Raw genomic sequence first — 20,936 nt, 5'->3', positions numbered from 1 at the left:
CTCCTGTTCCAGGATCAGAAATGTCACCATTCAGATTTTAAAATGAAGGGGTCATTGACATTAAGTGGGACAGATGAACACTGGCTCCCAAAGATGCCATTGTCCAGAAATAGGCAGCCATTTGGTATCTAATATGATTTGGCTCTGTGTCCCCACCCAACTCTCATGTTGAACTGGAATCCTCAGTGTTGGAGAGGGAGGTGATTTGATCATGGGGGCAGTTTCTCCCTTGCTGTTATTGTAAGTGAGTTCTCATGAGATCTGGTTGTTTGAAAGTGGGCCGCACTTCCCCCTTCACTCTCTCTCTCCTTCCACCACGTGAAGATGTACCTGCTTCCCCTTCACTCTTCCACCATGATAGTAAGTTTCTTGAGTCCTCCCCAGTCATGCATCCTGTACAGCCCGTGGAGCTGCGGTTCAATTAAACCTCTTTTCTTTATAAGTTTCCCAGTCTCAGGTAGTTCTTTATAGCAGTGTGAGAATGGACTAACACAAGATTTTTGCTAGTTCTTTCTACAACAGTGATCTTAGTAGCAGGGCAGTCTCAGTGAAGTGCCTGCTTCTAAGGTAATAAGGAGTCCTCCCTGTTTAATGATAATTTTTAAAACTAAAAGTTACTTTAGTATTTAATACATTATGGCTATACTGAGTTAACTTTTTTAGGGAAAAGAGATATTTAGACGTTGCACTTCATTTCTGTGTATTTTAAACCAAGTGTTGGTTCAGGGGATACATTTCAGCCATCAACTGTAGGAATGAATATAATCACCTTGGTCCAATATATTCCACTGTGAAATGTTCTTTACATACACTGCCTGAAGTTTTTAATTGGAATTTGTAGTATCCTTTGTATTAAATGCCTTGGCTTTTCTTCAATTGTGGTGAGTTACATAGGCTTTGCAGAGATTTGTGACATAAGTGTGCAACTTTCATAATCAATTTTACCTTATCTCCAAAGCAAGTCCAAATTCCCAGTATCACAAAAATAAACTTAAAAAAGTTTTATTTAGCCCAATATAGTAAACAATAATCATTATAATATATAAACAGTACAGGATAATTTTAATGAGGTATCTTACACTTTTATTCAAACTTCAAATCTAAGTGTGCATTGTACACTGAAAGCACATCTCAACTCAAACTGGCCACATTCCAGGGCTCAAGAGCCCATGTGGCTAGTGGCACCCACAGGACAGTTCATTCTTAGTGATCATTTCTTCCTAATGCCAGGCCTGCTCTTTCAGTATCTAGAAAGTACACTAGAGGGTACCCATATAAATTCTTTAGTGAGATGCATTTTCTAGGGTTGGCAAACTATGGTCTGTATGCCAAATCCAGACCACTTCCTGTTTTTGTAAAGTTTTTCTGAAGCAGCCATGGCCATTCATTTGTGTGTTGCGTATGACTGGGCTTGAGTTGCAGAATACATATTTCCAAGGCTACTAGACTTCCAGTGATACAGACACAGAGCAGCAACCCGCTCCCTGAAACTTCACCATGAGCAAGCTAAAAAGGATTAAAAGATTAAGGAAGAAAAGAAAAGTTACCTAGTGCTCATTATTAAATAAAAATGAAGAGGATGATGAGGATCATTAGCACAGACAAGACACTTGGTGTGGACTATAGAGAGAGATTTAAGTCATCATCCTCACTTCGGAGTCCAGCTGATGTTACTCTTCCCCTACTAAGCCCTACCTATCCTTTAGAGGTCTGCCTCCTCTTATCCCAATAGCTAGTCTTATCTACACCACTCACTTACCTAACATAGTTACATAACTTTTCAGGCTACTTGCTAATGAATTTATTACTTCACCCACCACCAGACTGTATCCCCTGGAGAATGTGTATTATGAGTTAAGTGTGTTACGTTCCACCATATGGATTTTTCTGGTGATCTGTAGATATTTGTTTAATTTTTAGATGGATTTGGAATTTAAATAGTGAATTTGTTAATATTTTGTTAAATCTTGTACAGCTATAGCTTCTCACTTTATTTTTCAATGTCTTTTTTGTTTCTTGTTTCCACATAATCCTCACTCAAATATTTGTTCTGGAATAAAGGGGTCTTCGAGAGACCCTTCTAATGAGAAATATAAAACAGAAACCTTGGGATTGCTGACAACTGCCCGCAGTTGGGACAACTGTGGTTAAGTCAGGACACTTTGATGTGATGTGTTGCTCAATGTTTTTCAATGTGGGCAGTAGAACTTGGGGAAGATTCTTCCTTGAATGTCGCGTTACATACGTTGTCCTCTGAGAAGGAAGGTGGCTATCCTTGGCAATGGTTTCTTTTACTAACACTACTATGAACTGTGGTCATTTTCAGACAAGCTGCTTCCCTCGCCCCGGCCCTTGGTTTGTTCGGTGTTAAACGTCTCCTCTTGGTTTCTATGGGTAAATGAATTGTTCTTAACATGGTGTCCTCTATCCAGTGTGCGCTATCCAGTGGGGCCTGTTGAGAACTGCCTGAACACAGTCCATACGCTGCCTAAGTGCACTCCTGCGGCTAAAATAAATCTCAGCCCTAACGACTGGATCCCTCATCCAGACCCAAGCGGGATTAAGAGAGCAGGGAGACTCTGTAACAAACAGTGACGTGTGATTTTAAGACGTTTTGACTACATTGTCTTGGTATATGTTTGGAAAATAAGCATCAGTTGGTAGGAACTGGCTGACTCCTGGTCTGTACTGATAATGGTGCTGGGTGCCTTTGGGGTATAAAGGAAGAAGAGGGCATGGCCTCAGTAGGAAGTAAAGTGCCCCCATGGAAGACAAGACTTACAGGGCTCGGCCCACCAAGCCGAGCATGCCGTGGACTATGGCCACTCAAAGTTGAGCGATCCGCTTTTTCAACAAGTCTTTTGTTACTGGACATTGCATATCCACCTATGATGCTGAACATTATGTTGATCAAGGTGATCGCCAGGATACAACAAGATAATGTTTGTGAAACATAAAGAGTATCTGCAAACTATTACTATGATGACTACTATTATCCTTGTTGTTTTTTTCCCATTTTTAACCTAGAATTAAAAATGGAGCTTGATTGACTACTCCCTGGCAAATAGTAGATGATGAGTAAATGTAAGTTGAATAATTTATTGAATGACTAAAAATAAATACATGTATTTATGCAAAAGGGACTCAATGTTGATTATGATCAAACACTATTCATGAATAGTACTAAAAGCCAAAAGTGCCTTTGCTTCTTCATTATAACAAAAATACTACTCCTTACCACAGTCAACTGGCCCCTCTCAAGGACTTTGTTCACGCATCAAACCATTATTGCACATTAACACGTCTACAATCTAATTAATAATTTGGGTTTCAGCAAAGTTTTAAATGAGACAAAAGAGCCCATTTAAATTCTCTAAGAGTTACAAGAATTTGATCAGGTTTCCACTTTTTGTTCGATCCCAGCCATTTGAGCACACAAAGCTGTCTATCTTTCTAGGGACGGAAAGAACTCATTGTTCATTGTAAGCAGACATCCGCCACAGGAATGTGCATATATCAGCATATTTAGTGGCAGGCATAGTCATTGCAATTTGACATTTCAGTCAAGTTTTTCTTGAGATCTGGCAAAAATAGAAGTATAGCAACCCCTCCTCCTCACCATTTCAAAGGAAAAGTGGCCCCACATTTTCAAAGCTCACCTTATATAGATGAACAAACTCACATAAAAGAACAAACCAAAATCATAAGATCACTTCTGTGCATTTTTAAATCGATTGGTCCAAAAATTTCTGGATATTTAGACAGCATTCACTGACTAATAAGTTAGGTAATTACTCATCTATCTACTAAAATTTTAGTCCAGAATTGGAGCACCTGTTTGCAGAATGAATTTCTATTTCGATATTCTGCCATGTTTCACATTTGAGGAAATAATGGATGGATAATGGGTATCAGTTTATTTTATTCTCTGTGTGTGCGTTTTCTGCACCAGTGGTGAAGTGGACTTATTTTAATGTATTTTGAAGGTAATTGATCATGGCAATGTTAGCCCATTGTGGATATAAATTTTGGAATAGAAAGAGGGCCATTGATGAGCCTGCCCTCCTTTATAGACGTTGAATCATGCTTTCTTTATAGTTGTATCAACAAACTCTAACTTAGTGCCTGACACATAATATACAGCTAAAATTTTATGTTTGATCAAATTCACATGAACTTAATATTTGGGCCCAGTAGTGAATCTCTATGATATGACCATATTTAAATTTTCTTCTTTTTTTTTTTTTTTTTTTTTTGGACAGACAGGGTCTCTGTTGCTCAGGCTGGAAGGCAGTGATGCAAACGTAGCTCTCTGCAGCCTTGATCTCCTGGGCTCCAGCAATTAGCCTCAGCCCCCTGAGTAGCTGCGACTACAGGCAGGTGCCATCATGCCTGGCTAACTTTTTAAATTTTTTAGTAGAGATGGGGTCTCACTATAATGCCCAGGCTGGTCTCAAACTCCCGGCCTCAAGTGATCCTACTGCCTCAGCCTCACAAAGTGCTAGGAAGGACTACAAGCATGAGCCAGTGTGCTAGGCCCATATTTAAATTTTTAATTAAAGAAAACTTTTAGTATGGCTATATTGACCAATCCTTCCATTTTTGTTTTATTTTCTCTCATAACGAAATGCTGAGGGCAGTGCCGGACACATAGTAAGGCTGAAAAAGGTGAGTTGAATGTTTTCCAATAAGGTGATGAAGAAATGAATGTGTCCACCTACATATGTGAACTAGGGTATATAGGAGAGCAAAGAAAGTTTTCACCATGTCTGTTTCAAATAAAGTTTCCTTATATAGAGAGGAAATGAAACACAGAGAGGAAAAAAGACAGAGACCGAGGCGGGGAGAGTCTTGGAAACAAAGAAGAGGGCAGGGGAGGGTGAAACACTGGGCTGCACAAGAGCAAAGAGAAAAGTGCGAGGCCGGCACAGAGCGAAAGGTCTGGGTTTACAGAACACTCGCAGGATTCATGTACATGTAGGCTTCCATGTTGTCTCCTGAGGATTGGAACAGAGAATGGGGCACAGCCAAGAGTGCTTGCTGTGACCAGTCACTCCTGCAGGAGAGTGGGCGTTTTATGGCACAGCAAAAATCAGGACTTAGTTTTCCTGGTGGAGTAGAAGACGGGCACACAGCCTTCTTGATCTCTGCTCTGATGACCACTAAGATGTGAAGAGGGATGCCCAGCCCCAGGCGGCTGTGTAAGTATGTGAATCAAAGAAAGCTTGCACAGCCAACTCTATGAATCCACTAAGAATAATCGCATGGATTTGAGAACGTCCACTTCCCCTCTCCTCCCATGCTATCAGAAGTTAGACAACTCAAAATGCGCATGGGACAAAGTTCTTTTAAAGCATCACCTTGCTGAGAAAAATGATACTTCAGTGTTCCTATTATCATTTGGAAAACTGTGCTTCATTTATGGAGTATTGTTGAAGCTGGGAGAATGTGACTATGTAAATTACCTCAAGAAATATGTGCCTCACACTAATGAGATGTAAAGAGAGAGATTCTCGCCATGTTCACACTTTGTTGGACTTTGATAGGACCAGTTTGTGAACAATTGTGAACCACCTAAAACATTATACAAGCCTGAAAACTGAGTATTAGAAACAATATACTGCTTTGCTTCACTGTTTTTTATGAAACAAAGAGATTAAAGTTATTTAGGTTATATGAGCATGCGATCTTCTCCATAGTAAGTAAAAGGAACTCCAGAGGCAATCAGAAGTCAAATCCCTCTACTCACGTGTATCCAATTATATGTGTTTTCATAAACACATATTTATTTGAATGTCTTTAGGTTGAAACACATCAGTTTTACTTCCAGTAACTTATAAGTCATCATTAGGCACAAAGAAGACACATTTTCACAGGAGAATTTTGAGTTTATGTGTTTATGGAATCTTGTTTTGTGTTTTTTCCTGATATAAAGCCTTACTGCTGCATTCCAGTGTTTCATAATAATACGCGAACTTGAGGCCAGGTTAAACAGCTTGGGAATGACTTCTAAGTCATTGATATACCAAACGGTATTGATTTTTTTTCCTTTGCTTTAAAGTTAATTAAAAGGACACAATACATCAGCAGGCTGGTGGAAGATGATCTGGTGCCAAAGTAAGATTTGGGAATCTGACAAGTGAAAGATTATGATGACATGGAAAAAGTTTGTAATGAGACTGGATGTTTTAAAAAATCATTTTGGATAAAACGCTCCTCTCCTTTGTGAGTAAGAATCTCTCACTGTCATTTCTAAGGATGGATCAGTCAGCACTAAGCAGAGCTGAAGAAAAACACGTGATTAACAGTTCGGATGCTTGAGGTTTGCAATGTCCTGAATACTTGTGATTTCACTAGGAAGACATCCAGGAGTGTATCGTACTTAGTAGGCACTGAGAAAGGCTGTAAGAATGGCAGCAACCTCTAGCTGCGTATCTTGAGTGAAGGAGCAAACCTCCCTTTCCAAACACGAACCCCAGCTCCCACCCCTCCCCTCACACATCACCATCCCGAACTGACTGGTGCACACTCAGGCTTCCAAATCACAAGCATGGCCTCCTGCCCAAACCAGTTTGAACTGGAGTCCTGGCTTGCCAGCCCGCAGGCATCCATGGGGCTCTCCAGTGGCCTCTGACATGGGTCCCTGCTGGCAGCTCACCTGGGCCACAAGGCACCAGGGGGAGATCATGGCCCAGGCTGCTGTCAGGTAGAGCCAGGATCTCCACACATTGATGGGTGCTCCACCTTAGAGAAATTCTTAGTGCCAAGTCCCTGGAGAGGAACCCAAGCCTTTTGGTTTCATGAACAAGTCATGCCCCTGTTTAATAAACAGAGAGTTGGCTGGGCGCAGTGGCCCACGCCTGTAATCCCAGCACTTTGGGAGGCCAAGTTGGGTGGATCACCAGGTCAGGAGATCGAGACCATCCTGGCTAACATGGTGAAACTCCATCTCTACTAAAAATACAGAAAATTAGCCAGGTGTGGTGGCGGGCACCTGTAGTCCCTGCTACTTGGGAAGCTGAGGCAGGAGAAGCACTTGAACCTGGGAAGCAGAGGTTGCAGTGAGCCGAGATGGTGCCACTGCACTCCAGCCTGGGGACACAGCGAGACTCCGTCTCAAAAAATAATAATAATAAAATAAATAAATAAACACAGAGTTACCGTGGAGCGAGTGAGAGGACTGTTCCTGAGCACTGCGGGACATGTGGCAGCTCTGGCTAACTTCAGTAAGCCTGCCACCTCCCACGAGAACATGCAGTGTCTTGTGCTTCTTGACATTGGGACCAGGAAGCTGCTGGTGGCACAGGGACTTGTGGAAGCTCATGTTCCCCTGAATACAGATTATCTTATTTTACTCCTCCCAGAACTCAGGTGTGTAAATATGGATAACAGAATCTAAGGTATCTATTTCTCAAGGTATTATTTATCACATTACGTATTTATGTTTTTTAGAGACAAGTTCACTTTGAATGAAAATTTATAAAAGTTTGTGTTGTTGTGGCCTGCTTCTTCATGGCATCTAGTAGATTATTATTGTAAAGCCATGTGTTAAACTAAAACATTCCTCCTGCTGGAATAGTTCCCTGACAGATCCACGCCAGAAGAATGTTCAGACTTTAAGCTTCATCGAATGGTCTCTCCTCGCATTGCTTATCACATAAGTTTTCACTGTTTAAGTTTTTGTACTTCTATCATGTCTCTTCAGAGAGGATATGATCCTGAGTGTCAGATCCAAATCCTTCCAGAATCTCCCAGGTATATGGTCCTCAGAGGCCCATGATTGAGGCTCCTGGGAAATGTGTTTGTGTCAGTGGTTTGCAAATCAAGTGTTTCTGTGTTTATTTCAGCCCAAAAATAAAAGCCAGGCTTGATAAAATCCAGGTTTAATCAGAGAACAAACTGGTCCTCACAGCATAGCTTTGTTAGGGCACCAGGGGCTGAGCAAGTTAAGGATGTTTTGTGGATGTTTGCTTCTCCTAGTTTACTTCTAGAATTAACCCCAGCTGTGAAGCTGGCTTTCTTCTCGGGTCCTCGTTGCGTAACTTTAAGTGGCGTGGACGCAGAGAATGAAGCAGATATCAGTGAGAATGAAGGGCACAGGCATCCTCAATATCCCTTTTTGTGGGAAGAGGGAGAGAGCAGAGTGGTTTTGCTTTACCAAAATTTGGGGCCCCTGTTTCTTTCTTCAGATGGCTCCCAAAGACATTCCCTTTATTTTCCTGGCCGTCCTCCCTCCCTGGGAGGGCAGAAGGAGGAGGGCAATGCTTCGTGCTGTAGAAAGGACACATTTGTTCTTCCTTGAGCAGTCCCTGGAACCTTCTGGAGTGAATGCCTTTGGGCATCCTGAGTGGCACATGCAACTGTTGGCACGGCCAAGGGGAGAGTGGAGACAGGCGTGAAGCATTTGAATGGTAGGAATCTTAAAACCTGTCTCCGGGGGGAAATAAGTATGAACGCCATGATCCGTCTGCAGAAAAGCATGTATTCGGTGGGAATGTTGTGTACTGGTAATAGACAGCAGGTTTCTGCCGGGTTTCGAAGCCCTAACCTCAGAGTCTCCTCCTGGTGGGCCTGGCTTACGCCCCTGTGCAGGTGTTCCATCCACTTGAACTTCCACCCCACACACGGTCCCCCGTCATGCCGTCCTGTGGTCAGGAATGTTCAAATGCGATTTCATGATGCTTCCTACTTGAGCTGAGCAGGAAGAAACGACTCAGATCAGAAATCATTTTCAAAACCTCCAACGGTCACGACTTCACTGAGAAGCCTTGGAAGCAGAGACTCAGAGCGGAGCCATGGGTAAGGGTCGTGTGCATTCTACGTCGCAAAGGCGGGAGGTCCCCTGATACTTGTGTTGTCGCTGGCCCTCCCTTGAAGCAGGGGCATTGCAGGTGGTTCCAGTTGGCCCTGAAGGGTCCTCTGGCTTCCTGCAGAGAAACCTGGGAAGGCAGGTGGTTCCAATTGGCCCCAAAAGGTCCTCCAGCTTCCTGCAGAGAAACCTGGGAAGGGGGTGTTAGCCCAGCTGCTGTTGGCACTGCCCTGGGGCTAAAGCGAGCATCATTTGTTTTCTGTGCACCAGGGGCGTTGCCATGAGGAGCCTCTGGGGTGCTGGCCAGCCCTGCACACACCAGTGAGGCCTGGTGGTGACCTTCCCACAAAGAGGCAGGGCTCGCTCCTGACGCAGCGCACTGTGTGGTGTCTCCAGGCCGAGACCATCCACCAGCTTCTCTTCACTAGAGGGACGCCTGGTGCCCTGGGGCAGCAGGAGGCAGCACCTGTTCCTGAAGTATCTCTCCTCTCTGTGTCCCCACTGACCCTGAGGTACCACTGACAGAGCCCACACACCCCTTTCTCACTCTAACTCCCACTCTCTCTTCTCCTGGAGTTAATGACATTAGCCAGACAGCATTTCTAGAAAAAACAAAACATCTGCTCCACTGCTGAAATACTCAGATGGAAATAAAAAGCATATACCATGCCCATACACAAAAAAATCTCGATATTAATTACAAAGCTTTATGTTTTTTAGTTTCTTGAATAAAAGGAAAAACCCTCAAAATGGAAATAGTTGTCACTGTGAATCACATTTTTTCTCTTAAAATAAATGATCTAAATGGGACTAGTGACACTTTACCAAACAGGCCAAGCATTGTTTAATAGAGAATTGGCCTCTTTGGAATCAATTTCTTCTTCCACTTGTTTTAAAAGGCACTCTTTCCTCTTGCCTCTTAAATTGCTTTTGTTTCAGGAGCAGTGACAGGAGAAAGTTTAGCTGCACCTCAGGTGACTTTTATAGCAAAGCTTCTCAACCACCCAGGGTTTCCTTTTGACTGGCTCTGGCTTGGTTTATAGGCACCTCCTTGAAAAATAGAATAAAATTGTCTATATTTTCTATATTTATCCTGCTGAGTTTTTAAAATGTAACTCCACTCTTTGGTTGCTTGATTGTATGTATTTGGGTTGCCAGCCTTTGGAATCTCTCTCTCTCTGGCTTTACTCTTCTCTCTCTTTCTCTGCCTCTCTCTCCTCCCCCAACCTCTCTCTCTCTCTCTAGCTTTATTATTCTCTCTCTTTCTCTGCCTTTCTTTCTCTGCCTCTCTCCCTCTGTCTCTCTCTGCTACCTCCCATCCCTTGTCTCTCTGTCTACGTCCTCTGTCTCTCTCTCTCTCTCGCTCTGTCTCTCTCTCGTTCTGTCTCTCTCTCTCTCTGCACCTCCTCTGCCCCCACCCCCACACTCTCCACATTCCCTTTGGGTTGGTTTTCTGTCCCCATAATGCAAAGCACCGATGCTCAGGGTGAACCTCTTGCCACAGCTGGGTGGCAAAAGAAGCTGTCTGGCTCTGTGGCCTCACAGCATAGAATTTACTGAGTGGACAGCACCCAGCAGAGGAAGTGGTTCTCAGGAGACCTCCTGTCCCATGTGTATTGCCCTTGCCCCTGTGCCTGGCTTCAGTGCAGCGTGATACCAGTTTCCTCTGCCTGGAATACCCTTCCTCATCTGTCTCTTCCCATCAGATCACACTCGGGCTACAGAGCTCCGCTCCTGGCTCCTCTGTCTCAGCTTCCTCTTTCCTGAGCTCCTATCACATCTGCTCCGAAGCCTCAGCACGCTTTAGTATCACTGACTGTGATCAGGAAAGGCGGATCATAGATTTCACACCATCCAGCATCTCTCCTAATTCAGGGATTCTCCGGAAATCTTTACTGGTGTTCACCTGCTGATCCAGTTTCTGCCTGAATACCTAGATTGAAGGGGAGATCACCACCTAAAAAAAAAGAACATCCCTTTTAACTGCACGTTATTGATCTCATTTATGCACACTGATTGCTTCTCTATCCGGAATGTTAGCTTCTTGCGGACAGGGACTATTGGGACAGGGACTATTGTACAATATAATGTAACATAATGTCTTCTACAGTACCCTCCCCAAGGCTTTGCACACACTATTGCTTTCAACAGATACTTAATAATTGATTTCTTCTACAAGGTAAATGGTGAAATGAGCATCAGCTGACATTTGAGTAATAATGGGCTGAATGTTTATTCCTAGTTACATGTGACTTAGATACCCTCAGCTTCCCCAGTAAAAAGAACAGGCAGAAAGTGAAGCAGATTTAACTGAGTTTTGGTCTCATGTGTAGAATGAGGTAATTCCGACTTCACTGTCTGCCCTCTCTTTCCTCCTTCCGTTCACGTCTCGAATGGCAGTGCAGTCTCCAGCATGTGTTCAGTGGCTGAAGCTGAGCCTTGCTGGGCTCCCTGGCCTCAGATGAACTGCATCAGGTGCGGGCATCAGACGCGGCTTCTGGGTGATGCTGTGCTGAGCTCAAGTCAAAATTCATCTGATCTCAGTCCTTGCCAACTCTCTTCCCCCATTCTTTCTAAATTGAAACCATCCTAAGATATGCAACAAGGACAGCCAGGCTTTTGTTGTGCTTGGGGCCTGGCGTAAGTTGAGAGGATGCCAGGGGCTCCCCTCACCACAGGGCTCCCCTCGGATGGCCAGTTGCTTTCTAAGCAGAGTCAAGTGACCGGGGCACCACCTGTGAGTCGCTCACTGTCACCTGTGACCAACCATGCTTGTCTCTCGGCCATTCTCATGTTCCTCATTCCTCAGGGTCTGAGCTGTCACCATAATTTAATATTTTACACTGATAGATGAAGGTATCTTTTGGAACCCAGATTTTTTTTTCTCTTCCTCTTTACTCTTCTCTGTATTCACCCCACTACTTTTTAAAGCAAGACCATCCAATTCCACTGAAAGTGGGGGGTCCTGTCCTGCCCCCCCGTGCTGGTGGCCATTGCCTTCCCGTGGCCGATAATATCCAGAAGCATCCCTCAGAGGCGCGCCAAGCACGGAGCAGGCTGGCGTTCTTGGAACTGGGCATGAACAAGCCTGAGTTCCTTCCAAGGATCTCGTCCCACATCTTTCCTTCTGCTGTGTGCATTTTCAAAAACGTCTGACTCCAGAGGAGCTGGGAGGAGGGAGGAGGCCAGTCTTGCGCCTGGGGGTTGGTGTCCACCTCCTGCCCCAGGCTGAGGGGCAGGTGCTTCCCGGAAGGGCCAGGGCAGCCTCAGGCAGAAGCTTTGGCCCTGCCCACCTAAGGGACACAGACACACCATCTTATACCAGTTACTACTTCCTCAGGGGTGTGTTTTGTTCCCCGGGGACCCCCTCAGCCCCCTCACCTGGAAGCCTTCATCCTTCTAAGCTCCGAGGGAAGCCCAGCTCCACCTGTGCGGGAGCAGTGCTCACCGTCACCCTCCACGCCCTGCTCCTGCAGACCTGCCTCTAACCGAGGGCTGTCTGTCCTCACAGGAGCACAGTTAGCGTGGGGGAATGGGGAATGAGGTCCTCCCTCTCTCTGTAGTACCTGGGTGCTGGGGACAGAGCTCTGAAGCCCTCACCCTTCCTTTTTCCTTAGTGCACTTGGCAGGCTCCCCTAAGAATATACAGGCATTTTCTTTCCCTCCTCGGTGCTGTTCTTGTTCTTTTTCTTATTCCTCAGCCCTTTGGATTACATCGAAGACGGACACAGCTGCCATAGTAAAGGCCCCATGAGGCCAGTGGCACCTGATGTCAATGATGGTTTTGAGGCTTCACCTCCCGGAGCCGCTAAGCTGGGATCATCTGGCTCCAGATGCCTCCAGGCTGGCTGTCTTGGCCCCAGATCTAGAGCCTCTATCTTTTTGATGCTGCCTCTATGACTTCGGATTTTCTCTGTAAGCAGAATTTGCAAATGAAACATCAACATGCAAGACAGAGGAAAATGTTCTTTTGCAGAGTGTGTTTCAGGGAAAAGAGCGTGCCTTGGTTCCCCGTCTCACCGATTTCCACAGATCCGTTCCTCTCCTATCCCACTCTCCTTATCCCAAATGTCTTTCTGATTGCTCTGTGTACAGACTTGGGGTTAAAATAAATTAGGGAGAATAGTTTGTCAGATACAGTTTATCCAATACGTCTGATTTCGTGGCAGCAAACTTGCTTGTGACATCGGGATGTAGAACCACTTCGTCTTTTTTAAATTTACAAATATAAACTTTGCTCTCTGTGTGACTTGAGCACAGTGTTCTCAATGTGGCTTCCCGAGGCTGGGACCGTGAGGGCCACACAGACGGCTATGTCTGTGCACCTGTCCCGGCAGGGCCCCCAGCTGAGCCCCGACAGGGATAGGAGGCTGTCCCCGAGTGCTGACGAGCCACCTCTGGGTTTGCAGTGTCCTGTCCAGAAACCGTGCCACTGCTGAGGGCAATATAGAGTCCTGACATCCGCAAGAAAATAAAAAATAGCAAAGGAAATCAAAGTGGGGAATTTTCCCAACAGTTCTTTCCATAGCCAAGCCTAAGTCTTTTATGCATTTCACAAGGACTTTTTCTCCAATTTCGGGTTTGTTTTCATGTAACGTTTGGGAATAGAATTGCTATCCCAAACCAAGGAGGCGGCAGGCCGGCCTGCGGCACCGACTCAGCTTCAGGAGAGGCTGAGCAGGGCAGCCTTCAGTCTGTCCTGAGCCACGGTCCCCAGAGCTGCAGGCCCTGCGCCCGCCCCCACTCACTCCGCAGGAATTCTTGCACCTGAGGACAGCAGAGTCTCCACCTGCCCTGCTCGCTGCCCCTTTTGCCTGGCAAGATTCCTTCCTTCCCGCTCCACACCAACAGAGGGAAGCAGAGCCCACGCAGCTGAGGCCCAGGCTCAGAGAGCAGCGCCCTGGATGGGCAGTCGGGCCCACCCGCTCCTCTCAGCCCTGCACCTGCAGGCTGCCCAGGGCTCCTCCGCACTCTTAGAATCGCATCCTGACGTCTCGTGAGATGCTCCGGAGAAAGCTAGGCTGTGAATAGAAATGCTAAAAATTATCAAATACTCTGTGAGACAATGACTTTTAGGTTCTTTTCAGACCCGGTCATGTGGGCTCCTGTAATGCAAGAGCTGGCACCTGGGGGCACAGGGTGCGTGGGTCGGGGAGCCAGGCTGGCTCGGCGGCTGCACGTGGCAAGGGAGGCTGCTGTCCACCTGCAACCGCACCCAGCCTACGCGACTTTCCACACAGGCCGGGGCGCCGGGACTCAGAACCCATCACGCATCCCGTCTCCTTAGAACGGAGCGGCTTCCTCTTATTTGTCCCGTGAGCAACTATGTCGCTTTTGATTTTCACCTTCCAGTTTGTGTGATGAGCTTCTTCAGGACAAAGATCTGGACGCTTTCCTGCTGGCCAGTCTCCTGCCTCCCATCCCCAAGAGTCACCTCTTCCATTTCCGCGGGGAGTAAATGCCTGTAGGTTAAATCTTCTTCTGAAGTCATGGGCAGGCATGGGGCTTCAGTTCCAGCTCCAACCTGTAAAATCATTTGCTTATCTAGCTAATTGCCCCGAGTCCAGAACATTTTCATTTTATATCGTGAAGAGATTTCAGCTCAAATCACAAATCACTGGTTTCATAGTCAGAAGGCAGGAAGGCTATACGGTAGCTTTGTAGCTAAAGCCCAGAATCACAACCCTTTTTTTTCTGATTTTTTTCATTATTCTCGCTTCTTACCCTGCTTCTGTGCTTTGTCTCAGGGTTCTCAGCATAGGAGAATTTACTGTTGCCCTGAGTTCTTCCTTAAGTAAAAACATAATTTATACTGAGTTTCATTTTTTTACCTAGACTTTCCCTTGCATAATCTAAATTGATTTTTATAACGGCCCTAGAAGCTGAGTGGGCTGGTGCTGTCAATGTTTTATCTTTTCTCCTCTTTATCTAATGGAGAAGTGATCGTGTTGTGAAGTTCATACAGCTAAGAACTAGCAGAATAGTAATTCAAATCTGGACACTCTTTTGCTAGTTCTGGGCATTTCTTTTGAGCCAGTGTTTCTTAGCCCTGGCTGCACATCAGGATCACCAGGGGAACTTTAAAACACATACTGATGCCTGGGCCTCACCCCCCAGACTCATTGGATCAGTGTCTCTGCAGGCAGGGGTCAGTGCCTTTTCGAAGGTCCCAGGTAATTGGAATATGCAACCAGGTCCAGGAACCGCATCTTTAAACCATGTTCTTTTTCTGCCTCTACGTCAGAGCATGTGTGTGTATGTGTGGACTGGGGGCATGGACGCTAACAGAATGCTGTCATTTTAACCTGTAGTTCTTCCACTTGGCTGGCACGTGTGATGAGCAATTAAGTTTTAATGACTGTTTTTCTTCATTGTTATCTTTATGCCCACACCAGTGTTGTATTTCCTTAAAATGTAAGTCCTTTAATTATACAGACTGCATGAGTATAACATGTTCTTGCTATAGAGCATGTGATAAAGCACACAGCACCCTAGTCTTCGAGATGAGGTCATCCAGTGACTTCAGACTTGTACGAATAAAGAACCTTTTAAAAAACGAAAGCAGACGAAGGCCTCGCTCCTCAGGCGGAAGTGGAAGCCAGGGCTCTGGGCCTTCCCCAGCTCCCTCTCCTTGCAGATAAACGTTTGCTCCATCAGAGGTTGGGGTGACCATGGGGCCCTCAGATATACAGAGCACAGTTCCAAGACAAGGTTCTAGATTTGAATCTAGAAATTCTCACTTTCTCTACTGCTTCTCTGCCCGTGTCCTGCAATTTGTGGCTGTGTGGCTGACATCAGGAACTCATGTGGCAGCGTTGTGATGCTGAGTTGCCAAGGCCAGTGTCAGAACATAAACACCCAGACTCCCGCTGGAGATCCCAGCCCTGCTATGGGGAGGTCTTCCCCAGGGAGCATATTTCCTCTCAGCACACTCTCCTCTCCTTCCTCCACCTCCTGGGATCTGCCTCCTGGGAACCTGCCCTTGCTGCCAGTGCTGAAGTGAAGCCCTGTTTATGCCATGACACAGGTGAGCTGGATTTTGGGGATTTATGACTGTGGCTATTAATTGGATCCACATCTAAATCACTTAAAATAATTTCTTCAGGCAATACTAAGAAACTCACCTAATGTCTCAGATATCAAATGCTTTAAAGTATCAGTCATGCACTCACCCCAGTTAGAGAGGATTTTGTTTCTATTCCACTGAGCCTGTTTTGATTCCATGGGTGGTACCAGTGAGGGGGAGTTATATTTATTTGCAGAAGATCAAGCAGCGGTACAAGGGCTCTTCTTATTTCAGTCTTATGGAAGGATGACTGTTCAAGTTAACACAGCGATTAGCAGGTTGTAATGTTCCTTCATCATTGTTATACAGGCTGTTGCTTTATGCTTACATATTTGCAGATGTTTTTTATGTAAGCCCAGCTTTTCTATAAGATATATGTAAAAATTAGCTCTCTATATGAGACTAGACAGGCCTGAAAAAATGATAATCAGCAAATTAAAAATTATTTTTAATTGAGAGTATGAACCACTGTACTACTACCATGCTTGAAATATGGGGTAAAATAGTAAAAGCCTAAAAATTATAAATAAGTAAGCTTGAGTGCATTTAAATAAAGCTTTTTGGCCAACATGCAATAAAGCTTCAACGTATCTGGCAGTGTGATTAATACAGGATATTCCCACCTTAGCCGGACAGGGCCACCTATTGGGATTTTCTCAGGGTTAAGGGACAGGCATCACCCTCTGTGGTCTTCAGTCTTACTCTGCCATTAGTAGAGGATTCTGTCTGCCCTGACAAGTGTCATCATGGGCTCCGTTTGGTGATAAGGAATCTTGACCTACCTCTGACATCATGAGCTGCGGAAGCCTGCAGAAAAGCTACTTAATATGCAAGCCTGTGGCTTATATTGAAGGGTAGAACATTTTTAACAGGATAATTATCTTGGAGAAAATAACTTTTATTATTAAGTAACTTTGAGTTAAGAAGCTATGGATTTGAAGAAGAATGTAAGCCTGGCATTGCTGAGACTGAACTGAATGGGTTATATTGTTCTCTAGCAAGGAGGTATTCAAGCTGAACATGTGTATGTGGCTCTAGTCTGATAAAAATCCAAAGTGTAGCTCATTGTAAAATTAACCTGACAACTGATACTCTAGATCAGCACTGTCTAATATAAATATAATGCAAGTGGAAGAATTACATATGTGATATTACATTTTCCAGTAAATGTTAAACATAATTAAAAGAACCAGATGGAATTAATTTTAATAATACAGCTATCAAACCTAAATATGATAATATCAACAAGCAATCAATACATAATGATCAATGAGATATTTTGCATTGTTTGCATGCTGTGATCAAATCTTGTGTGTATTTTACCTTTACGGCACATTTCCAGGTAAACTGCACATGAGGCTGGTGCACGCCCTGCTCTTTGCATGGGTGTGGAGGACCCAGATAATGAGAAACGCTTTGCTCAGTTCTTCTCAATACTTTGCTCTGTCTAGGCATATGATGATCTCATTTTTTTAAAGTTCCTTTTAATTTCATTGAGGTTTGAGTGTGGTATTTAGGAGTGCTTGCTGAGAAATTAGATGATCAGGATTCAAATCCAACTCTACTATTGACAAACTAAGTGATGTTAGGCCAGTGATGTAGCTTCCCAGGGCCTCATTTCTGTGATCTGTAAAACTGATGTCATCATGTATCTACCTGGTCGTGAGGATTAAATGACAATTCATATTTAGTACTTAGCACATAGTCTCTACTTTTAGGTCATTATAAATATATCTTCCCTGTCTCTAGAAATGAACTATAGTGTGTCAGGAAATGAGACCAGATGATCTATCTAGGGATAAATCTGATGTCTGTCTGAAGAAGCCAGAAAAGAGGGTGAGTAAATATTCTAGAATGATCTGTATACCCCACCAGAGAGTTCTTAATGTAAGGCCTTGTGTTTAGCTATTACTCTACTTAAATCTCCAGTAGGTTAAATTCCAAATTTCAAACTGAGATGTAGAGTTAGTCTGGCTTAATAGAGTTTGAATTTCATTGCTATTACAATTTCCATGGCAAGGCAAGTGCTTCTCTTCTGCCTAAAACGTGGTGATATCCACACAGAAATAACTACAACTTTGTTTAAAAGACTATATGAAATAACTATTAATTAACTAGAATATCCATATGAATTTAAAAGACCAAGCTCTTACTGAGAAATAAAGCTGGATTTCAGAGGTCAAAAGGAGAGTCTTAAAGATGATCTAATCCATTATCCTCATTTTGCAAATGAGAAAGTCACTCTGTGCTCCTGAAATTGCCACTTTCCCATCTTCAGTAAATACAGTACTTATGTTTTTTTCAATGATTTATTTTTTTAAAAAGACTGGGACTGACTCATGCCAGTTGATTTTCTGTAAATCACTTACTTTTGACTATTTGAACAGGTCTTACATGCAGAATTTTGCACCAGGATGCTGGTGATGCTTAACAAAATGTTTGAAAGATAATGGCCCTGACATTAAATAACTTCATCTAGTCAATTTTTTTCAACACTTAAAAATTTAATGCCTAAAGTCTTGTAAGCTCCTTGAGGATTATCTGAATTTTTAAAAAGGATTCAAATACTTTTTTTTTTAGATGGAGTTTCGCTCTTGTTGCCCGGGTTGGAGTGCAAAGGCACAATCTCTGCTCTCTGCAGCCTCTGCCTCCCAGGTTCAAGCGATTCTCTTGCCTCAGCCTCCGGAGTAGCTGGTATTACAGGCATGCACCACCACGCCTGGCTAATTTTCTATTTTTAGTAGAGACGGGGTTTCTCCATGTTGGTCAGACTGGTCTCGAACTCCCGACCTCAGGTGATCCGCCCACCTTGGCCTCAAAGCAATGGCAATTTTAGATGAAATCTGTGTGTGTGTGTGTGTGTGTGTGTGTCTTTGTGTGTCTGTGTGTGCGTGTGTGTGTATCTGTGTCTCCCTCTCTTAGGTGATGATAACAGAATGGGAAATAGAACCTAGTGACATTGCTTTGACACTAAGTCTCTGCCACTCCCTGCCTTCGTGATTTCGTGCACCCTTCCCGCCTTCTGCAGGTGGCCTTTCAAGTGCAGGTGGGTGGGGAGGGAAGCCTGCTGTGTCCTGGCATAGTTCCCCAGAGCCAATGCCTGGTGCTTTAGGTAGATGTGTTGCTGGCACCCTTGACCACAGATGATCTCTCCTGCTGTGCCCAAGTATAGCAAACCATGCGGGGCCACTTAAACCCATTAGACCATTTATTATTGACTCACAATAGGCAAGCACACTTTAACCCGAGTAGAAACTAAATTCATTGTCATTTTCAGTTGTAAAGTAAAATCCCAAGACCAGACATTCTCATAAAAGTTTACTAATGGGTTCTGTGTTTTATTTTTTTCAATTTGTTAGAAATCATTTGAAACTTGATATCCGCATTACTTCTTTTAAAAGTTTACATATATTTCATTTGATTTTAAATGATCTAAGATGCTCTCCACATTTTAGTAATGAATGACATTGTCCTGGAAGAGTCATCAATTCTATCTGCAAAGGAGAAAGTCTCTGTGTGTGAGCCAAAGCATGTCACAAATGCTCGATGTTTCCTTTTAGAAGAATGAAGAACAGGCCGGGCGCGGTAATCCCACGCCTGTACTCCCAGCACATTGGGAGGCCGAGGTGGGTGGATCACAAGGTCAGGAGTTCGAGACCAGCCTGACCAACATAGTGAAACCCCGTCTCTACTAAAAATACAAAAATTAGCCAGGAGTGGTGGCATGTGCCAGTATTCCTAGCTACTCATGAGGCTGAGGCAGGAGTATCACTCAAACCTGGGAGGCAGAGGTTGCAGTGAGCTGAGATCATGCCACTGCACTCCAGCCTGGGTGACAGAGTGAGAGTCCATCTCACAAAAAAAAAAAAAAAAAAGAAGGAGAAGAAGAAGAATGAAGAACAAAGAATTGGAGGATGGATTGGAGGGCCTGAGAAACTGGAGGCTAGCCCGCAGCAGCAGAAAGCACCCTCGAGTTGGGAAGAGCTGGTTTTGAACCCCTGCTAGGCATGCTCTAGCTCTGTGTCTCCAGGTGTTAGGCAGCATCTTGAGCTGATGTACAGGGAAACGATGATGCCAACTTTGAGGATTAAGAGAGACACCGAACCTGCAGTGTCTGACCTAGCATGTAGCTCCTCAGCTGGATACTCGGAAATGGGAGTGGTTGACATGTGTGCTGCTCTTACCATGAAGGTCCCTGCTCCTCTGTCACCAGGAACCTGTCACAAAACAGAAAGTGTGGCTTCTAGGCAGGATTGGGAAGACCCAGAAAGGGGAGGGCATTCCAGGTAGAGGTAAAGAGATATGCAAAGTTGAAAGCATAGAAGAATTTCATGTTTCATTTTTCCTCCCACAGAACTGCTAAAATTGGAACGAATATGGTTAGTGGGTAGAAAAAGTTGAATTAATGTTCCAAAGGAATTATTGTCCTTTTCTTCCACCACCCCAGTTTTCCAAGTGAACCCAGGAAATAGGAAATATGGGAAACTTCCTGGTCTGCGTGTGTTTCTTTACTTCTGTTTTTTAAACACCTCTTATTTTTCATTATGGCATTTGTCCTGATATGGCCTTAGATAGGCAAGCTGCATTTGAGGTCCTTATTGAACCTGCATACATTGATGGTAATGCAATTCGCGATTCACTCCCTAAGTCCAGAACCTTCTCTTGCAACTGCAATCACTGCCTGACAAGCAGCCTTTTGGGCATGGAGCTCACCTCCAGCTCATCTCCTTGGGTTAGGAGACTTTGTAGGGAGGACGGAGACCTAGGGACTCTCGCAAGTTTCACACAACTGACCTTGTTCTTTCATTTTTATTAAAGGACGGATTTTATTTTAAAAGAAGTACAACTTTGGCCGGGTGTGGTGACTCACACCTGTAATCCCAGCACTTTGGGAGGCAAAGGTGGGCGTATCACGAGGTCAGAAGATCAAGACCACCCTGACCCCTGGCCAATGTAGCACATGGTGAAACCCTATCTCTACTAAAATACAAAAAATTAGCCAGGCGTGGTGGTGCATGCCTGTAGTGCCAGCTACTTGGGAGGCTGAGGCAGGAGAATCGC

General features: G+C 44.4%; 1 protein-coding gene across 21 annotated transcripts in view; it reads left to right on the top strand.

The window, feature by feature from the left end:
* The window catches only part of MYT1L (myelin transcription factor 1 like), a 531,685-nt gene that overhangs the window by 25,181 nt on the left and 485,568 nt on the right, over positions 1-20,936 (top strand). The window lies entirely within an intron of this gene.

This window comes from Nomascus leucogenys, chromosome 19 (assembly GCF_006542625.1).
Source record: "Nomascus leucogenys isolate Asia chromosome 19, Asia_NLE_v1, whole genome shotgun sequence".
Taxonomy (NCBI): domain Eukaryota; kingdom Metazoa; phylum Chordata; class Mammalia; order Primates; family Hylobatidae; genus Nomascus; species Nomascus leucogenys.
This window is presented reverse-complemented; position numbering and strand designations above follow the sequence as displayed.